Source organism: Panthera pardus, unplaced genomic scaffold, assembly GCF_024362965.1.
Source record: "Panthera pardus isolate Hobbes unplaced genomic scaffold, ASM2436296v1 HiC_scaffold_1, whole genome shotgun sequence".
Lineage (NCBI taxonomy): Eukaryota > Metazoa > Chordata > Mammalia > Carnivora > Felidae > Panthera > Panthera pardus.
Genome location: NW_026526654.1, coordinates 67721731 through 67730150, shown reverse-complemented (window position 1 = coordinate 67730150; position 8420 = coordinate 67721731).

The window sequence follows — 8420 nt, the reverse complement described above, 5'->3', positions numbered from 1 at the left end:
CCAACATTCTCCACCTATATTGCTAACACTGTGTCCCACCCCCTACATTCTCCTGTGAAGTTGCTCCATCCATCCAGGCCTCAGCTTGGGGTCTCCTCCCACAGCAGACCTACCCCTGTACTCTTCTGCAGATCTACTCCTCCAGCCCCCGTGGCAGCAGTTTTCTAAAGAGGATCCAGTTCCTCTCCCGAAAGAGACCTGCATAAACCTTGCTAACATTATGTGCATCAGCCCTGTGTTCTCCTATCTGTCACTTCCAATACACCCTTGCCAGAGCCTATCCAAAGCAGAGCCACAAACAGCAGTGTGCAAACAACTCTGAAGGGATACCACCACTCCAAATGACTCCTGCTATAGGGAAAGGGGAAGATAACCACACACACCAATCCAACTGCAGCCCCAACACTGGGCTGGGGTAGGTATCTAGTCTGACTGCAGACCCTACCCACCATGAAGCTTCTCAGGAAACAACACAGAGGAAGCATTCTGTAGGTCAGTGCTACTGCATGTCTGGCAAATGCCTGGTCTGACTCAACTCAAGCCCAAGGTGGCCCCACACTAGCCCTCCAACATCACAGGGACCAAACACTGCCCACAACAGGCAAAGGCACCATTGCAGATGACTGGACTGAAGGCAAAAGTGGCTCAGTCATAATAGTAGGGCACATAAAACACAAATAGGAGACACCCCTGAAGCAGAAGATTCTGGTGAACATCAGATATTGCAGTACAGAATACTACAGGACCTCTTCTTCATAAGGCCACTGCTTTCAAGAGCAGGAGCTATAGCTGACTTTCCTAATACATAAAAACAGACACAGAGAGTTAGACAAAATGAGACAGAAGATATGTCCCAAATAAAAGAACAGGACAAAAGAACAGCAAGTGAGCTAAATGAAACAGATCTAAGTAGTATGCCTGATGGAGAATTTAAAGTAATGGTCATAAAGATAATCCCTGGGTTTCAGAAAAGAGTGGAGGACCTCAAGAGACCCTAAATGAAGAGTTAGTAAACATAAATGAGAACCAAGCATAGATCAAAAATTCATATCTGAAATTAAAAATACACTAGAGGAATAAATAGTAGACTAGAGGAAGCAGAAGAATGGGTCAGTCACATGGAGGACAGAGTAACAGAAAACACTAAAGCTGAACAAGATGGAAAAATTGGGGGCTCCTGGTTGGCTCAGTCACTTGAGTGTCTGACTCTTGATTTTGGCTTAGGTCATGATCCCTGGGTGTGGGATTGAGCCCTGCATCAGGCTCTGTACTGAGTGTGGAGCCTGCTTGAGATTCTCTATCTTTGCCTCTCTCCCCCATATGTACCCATGCGCACGTGCACTCTCTCTCTCTCTCTCTCTCTCTCCCTAAAAAAAAGGCAAGAGGAAAAAAATAAATTAAACTAGACTTAGGAAATGTAGTAACATCAAGTGTAATCACTTTCATATTAAAGAGATTCCAGAAGAAAGAAAACAGGGACCAGATAATTTTTTTGAAGAAATAAAAGCTGAAAATTTCTTGACTCTAGGAAATGAAATAGAAATACAGATCCAAGAGGCACTGAGATTCCCCCAACAAAATCAAGCCAAGGAGATCCATAGCAAGACACACAGTAATTAAAATGGAAAAAGTAATGATAAAGAGAATTTTTAAAGCAGCAAGAAAAAAAGAAAACAGTTGCATACAAGGGAAACCCAAAAGGCTATCAACTGATTTTTCAGAAAATAAGCCAGAAGGGAGGATACATTCAAAATACTGAAAGGGAAAAATCTTCAGCCAGGAACATTTTATCCAGCAAGGCTATCATTCACACTGGAAGGAAAGAGAAAGGGTTTACAAGACAAAAGTTAAAGGAATTTATGACCACTAAACATGCCCTACCAAAAATGTTAAAGGGGGCTTTTTGAGTACAAAGGAAATATCATAAGTATGAGTAAGGAAAAATATGAAGCAGAAAGTAGTAAAATTAAGTATATCTATAAAAATCAGTCAAGCCATTCACAAAGTGAAAGTATATAAAGTATGATGCAATATACCTAAATGTGGGGCAGGGGTAGAACAGTAAAAATCAGGTTCAAGCTCAAGTAAGAGACTGCCAGATGCATAAGATGTTACATATGAACCTAAAATAGTCACAAATCAAGAGCCAGTACTAGATATGGAAAAAAAAAAGAGAGAAAAGAATCCAAAGATATCACCAAAGAAATCCAGCAAACCATGAGAGATGAAAGCAAGAGAAAAAAGCAATAGATAGCTACAAAAACAACCGTAACAAAAACAAGTAACAAACTGGAAATAAGTACATATCCATCAATAATTACTTTGATTACAAGTGGACTAAATGCTCCAATAAAAAAAATAGGGTGACAGATGGACAAAAAAACCAAGACCCATCTGTATGCTGCCTACAGGAGACTCATTTCAGACTTAGACACATGCAGATTGAAAGTGAAAGGATCTAAAAGCATTTATAATGCAAATGGGGATGAAAAGGAAGTCAAGGTAGGAATACTTCTATCAGACAAAATAGGTTTTAAAACAGACTGTAACAAGAGACAAAGAAGGACACTATATAATCAAAAAGAGAACAATCCAACAAGAAGATACAACAATTGTAAATATTTATGCACCCACTATAGAAGCATCCAAATACATAAAGTATCAAATAACAAACATGAAGTAATTGATAGTAATACAATGATAGTAGGGAACATTAACATCCCACTTACATCAATGGACAGATCATCCAAACAGAAAATCAAGGAAAGAGTGGCTTTGAATGGCACAGTGTACCAGATGGATTTCCAGGTATATTTAGAACATTCAATCCTAAAACAACACAATATACATTCCTTTTAAGTGCACATGGAACATTCTCCAGATTAGATAACATAGTAGGCTACAAAACCAGTGTCAACAATCTAAAAAAGATTAAAGTCATACCATGCATCATTTCTGACCACAATGCTATGAAACCTGAAATCAACCACATGAAAAAAATCTGGATAGAACACAACTACCTGGAGGTTAAATAACATGCTACTAAAAAATGAATGGGTCAACCAGGAAACCAAAGAGCAAATCAAAAAATACATGGAGACAAATGAAAATGAAAACACAATTGTCCTGAATCTTTGGGATGCAGCAAAATCTATTCTAAGAGGGAAGTTTATAGCAATACTGGCCTACCTCAGGAAGCAAGAAAAAAAATCTCAAGCAACCTGACCTTACACCTAAAGGAGCTAGAGAAAGAAGAACAAATAAAATGTAAAACCAGAAGAAGGAAGGCAATAATAAAGATTAGAGCAGACATAAGTGAAACAGAGACTAAAGAACAATAGAACAGATCAATGAAACCAGGAGTTGATTCTTTGAAAAGATCAACAAAAGTGATAAGCTAGCCAGATTCATAAAAACAAGAGGATTCAAACAAAATCAGAATGAAAGAGGCTAAAAAACAATTGAAACCACAGAAATCCAAAGAATTATAAGAGAATGTTATAAAAGTTATATGCAAACAAATTGGACAACCAGGACGAAATGGATAAATTCCTAGAAACCTTTAACTTCCCAAAACTGAATCAGAAGAAATAGATCATTTGCATAGACCAATGACCAGTATTAAATTGAATTAGGAAAGCAAAAATGCCCAAGAAACAAAAGTGCAGGACCAGACTTAACAGGTGACTTCTACCAAACATTTAACGATTTAATACCTATTCTCCTCAAACTATTCCAAAAATAGAAGAGGGAGGAAATCTTCCAAATTCATTCCATAAGGCTAAGATTACCCTGTTAATAAAACCACATAAAGACACTACAAAAAAGTGAAGGCCAATATCTTTGATAGAGATAGATACAAAAATCCTCAATAACATATTAGCAAACCAAATCCAACAATATATTAAAAAAATGATTCACCATGATCAAGTGGGATTTATTCCTGGGATGCAAGGGTGGTTCAATATTCACAAATCCGTCAATATGATACATCACATCAACAAGATAAAGGATAAAAACTATATGAAGATTTCAACAGATGCAGAGAAAGCACTTAAAGTACACATTCATTCATGATAAAAACTCTCAACAAAGTAGGTTTAGAGGGAATATACTTCAACATATTATAGGCCATATATACCTCAGAGCAAACATCATACTCAATGGTGAAAAACTGAGAGCTTTCCCCTAATATCAGGAACAAGGAAGGATGTCTACTCTCACTACTTTTATTCAACATGGTACTGGAACTTATAGCCATAGCAATCAGAGAAGAAAAATAAATAAAAGGCATCCAAATTGGTAAAGACGTAAAACTTTCATTATTTGCAGATTACATGAAACTGTATAGAATACCCTAAAGATTCCACCCTGACCTGCTATAACTGACAAATGAATTTAGTAAGATCCCAGGGTACAAAATCAGGATACAGAAATCTGTTGCATTTCTATAAATTTATAATGAAGTAGCAGAAAGACAAATTAAGAAAACATCCTTATTTGGAATTACTTCAAAAAGAATAAAGTACCTAAGAATAAACTTAACCAAGGAAGCAAAAGACTTGTACTCTCAAAACTATAAAACACTGATGAAAGAAATTGAAGATGACACAGACAAGTAGAAGGCTATTCCATGCTCATGGACTTAAAGAATTAATATCGTTAAAATGTCCAGACTACTCAAAGCACTCTACAGTTTTAATGCAATACCTTTTAAAATACCAAAAGCATTTTTCACAGAAGTAGAACAAATAGTCCTAAAATTTGTATGGAACCACAAAAGACCCTGACTATGCAAAGCAATCTTGAAAAAAAGAAGAATAAAACTGGAGGTATCACAATCCCAGATTTCAAGATATATTACAGGGGCTGTAGTAATCAAAACTGTATGGTACTGGCACACAAATAGACACATAGATCAATAGAATAGAGAGGCCAGAAATAAACTCACAATTATATGATCAACTAGTCTTTGACAAAGTAGACAAGGATATGCAATGGGAAAAAGTCTTTTCAGCAAATGGTGTTGGAAAAACTGGACAGCTACATGCAAAAGAATGAAACTGGACCACTTTCTTATACCATACACAAAAATAAACTCAAAATGGATTAATAATCTTAGTGGATACCTGAACCCATAAAAAGGCTAGAAGAGAGCACAGGCAGTAATTTCTCTGACATTGGTCATAGCAACATTTTTCTAGATATGTCTTCTGAGGCAAGGGAAACAAAAGCAAAAATAAACTATTGGGAGTACATCAAAGTAAAAAGCTTTTGCACACCAAAGGTAAAAATCAACAAAACTAAATGGCAACCTATAGAATGGGAGAAGATATATACAAATGACATATCCAATAAATGGTTAGTATCCAAACTGCATAAAGACCTTGTACAAACTAATCAAAACCTGCCAAATAGTCCAATTAAAAACGGACAGAAGATATGAGCATTTCTAAAGAAGGCATCTGGATGGTCAACAGACACATGAAAATATGCTCAACATCACTCATCATCAGGAAAATGAAAATCAAAACCATGATGAGATATCACTTCACACCTGTCAGAATGGCTAAAATAAAAAACACAAGAAACAAGTGTTGGTGAGAATGTGAAGAAAAAGAAATCCTTGTACACTGTTAGTGGAAATGAAAACTGGTGCAGTCATTGTGGAAAACAGTACAGAGATTCCTCCAAAATAGAATTACCATATAATCCAGAAATTCATTACTGGTATTTATCCAATGAATGTGCAAACACTAATTTTAAAGGATATATTCACCCCTATGTTTATTGAAACATTATTTACAATAACAAAATTATGAAAGCAACACCAGCATCCATATAAAAATGAATGGATAAAGAAGATTTGGTATATGTATACAATGGAATTTTATTCAGCTATAAAAAAAGAATGAGATCTTGCCATTTACAACAATGTGGATGGATCTACAGAGTATAATGCCAAGTGAAATAAGTTTGAGAAAGACAAATACCATATGATTTCATTCATATGTGGAATTCAAGAGACAAAACAAATGAACAAAGGGGAAAAGATAGTCAAACCAAAAAAAGAGACTCTCAACTGTTGAGTATAAACAGATGGTTACCTGAGAGGACGCGGGTGGGGGTATGGGTGAAATAGGTGATGGGGATTAAAAGTGCTTATCTTGATGAGCACTAAGTAACATATGAAATTGTTGAATCACGGTATTGTACCTGAAACTAATGTAACCCTGTATGTTAACTATACTGGAATTAAAAAAAGACTTCACATCAATAAAATAGAGATTATGAATTTGTAGTTAAAAAATAAAATAGTAAGTGTAAATATAGTATCTAGCAAAATACTTGTTGCATAGTATGCCCTCAATAAATAAATCATTTTAAGAATTCAGTGATTTGAGAAAAAAAAGAACAAAGGTCTTCATAGTAGGGCTCATCCCACTGTGAGAAACTCTTAAGTAATCCAGTGGTATCAATTACTCTCATTGACTGTGAATTCCCTTTTGGGTCTGTTTTATTGTAAAGGAAACAATAACTTTTTTCTAATACCGGATCACAATTAATCAAAACTTTTGATTTCTAGGAAGAGGTATTTTAGAAATTTGATAAGAGTCAAACTCCAAGAAAACAAGAAGTTATCAACTATCTATTTAAAAAAATATATTTCAGTGTTTGTCTTGGGGTCAGTACACAGTTAGCCCAAGAATCTACATACCCGTATTGGTGTAATGAGAGTTGGTTTTTAACATCATTTCAGAATGACCTCAACCTTCTACAATATATTGCATCTTCAAAGACAAAATGCTTTTAATACGGTTGCACTGTAATATTTTCTCACCAAATCAAAAAGTAGAGTAATACGTTTATGATGAGTGTTTCCCTTTTAGATTCGTATATGTATTTCTAGAAGAATAACTGATAGAAAAAAAATATTCCATTTAATGATTTTCTCTACTTTGGTATTAATATTGCTAATCCTGGAAAATAAAGTGTAGAGAACTCTCAACCAGAAAATATAGTAATGGTAGCATTAAAAATACAGTCAAGGTTTTTGTTTCCTCAAACCAGACAATTATAATGGTAAAAGTATATTATTTTGGGAGCTTTTCTTCAGAACCCTAGGCAGATTTCAGTAGGGTTGCCCTTTGTACACATAGAAAACCTGTAAATAGCTATATCACAGAAGGAATTATATAGCTCAGGATCTTTGCTGTAAAGAGAAGTTAGAAAAATTTTGAGAACATTCATAGCTTCACTACTCTTGGTAACGCTACACCTTAAAAATGCAGAATATGGAACATTTTGGCTGAAGTATGACTCTTGATGCGTTTAAATATTCAGTTTGTATAAATCAGTCAATTGCTGACTAATATTTATTTAAATGCCTTTCACGTGCTCCAATTAATGTTCCCACTGACTGCTTTTGAAAAGGAAGCAGTCCTATTCTTTTTCAAAGTTGGACCTTTAATAAATCAATCAAGTATGAAATAAAATGCCATGATTCTACAGATCCCAGACTTAGAATTCATTTACAGTTTATAAACTTTTCTATGATTTTTCATTATGCAATTTTATAGAAGTTTAAATAATAAAGTTATTAGTATTGCATATAGTTACACTCATAAGTCTTTTAAAGAATCTACAGAACTACATCATACATACCTTTAATTTATGTGAATTTAATAATACCTGCTCAGCCAAGGGGATAAAAGATTCAAGAAATAGAAATAACAATTTATGAAGCCAAAAGGTGTATTACCTTGGTTGATTTAAATTATCTAAAGTGACATTGATTTAAAAATGTTTCTTCTGCTTTAGACTGCAAGGATCCCTAGGCTGTGAAAAACATTGTTGAAATTCTTTTTAAAACTCCTTCCCCCGATAGCAGGTGTATTTTAACCTCTTCACTAGGGAGCCAAAGGATTTTCAAGGGATAATTTTGGGCATATGCAATCTTCTGTTTGTTCTAATGGCTAATACCTGGATAACATGTACATCCACTGTATGTGGTACCATAGGAATAAAAAGAAATCATGTGAAGTTTGAGATGATCTATATTCCTTTACCGTTTCCTTAGAAAATAACCAAGTCTCTGAATAACAGACATCTGAGCAAACTATAATGAAAGGTTTATACTCTGCAACTAAGCAAACATTTTGCTTAGCAGATTAATTCCTCCCACCTGCGGCTACTTTTAAGCAGGTGATAGTTTTTGCTTTAATTACATAAACTGTATCACAGTTTTAATGTTCACCAAAATAGTGTTAGTCACAAGATAGGCAACATGAAGAATGTTTCAAGACTGATTAAAGTATTAAAGTTCCTGTTTTTAATTTTTTATTGTTCTGAATATCCAAAAGTGTTAGGGATAATCAAAGATTCATTTAAAATATCTCCTCTCATGGACGCTGTATATG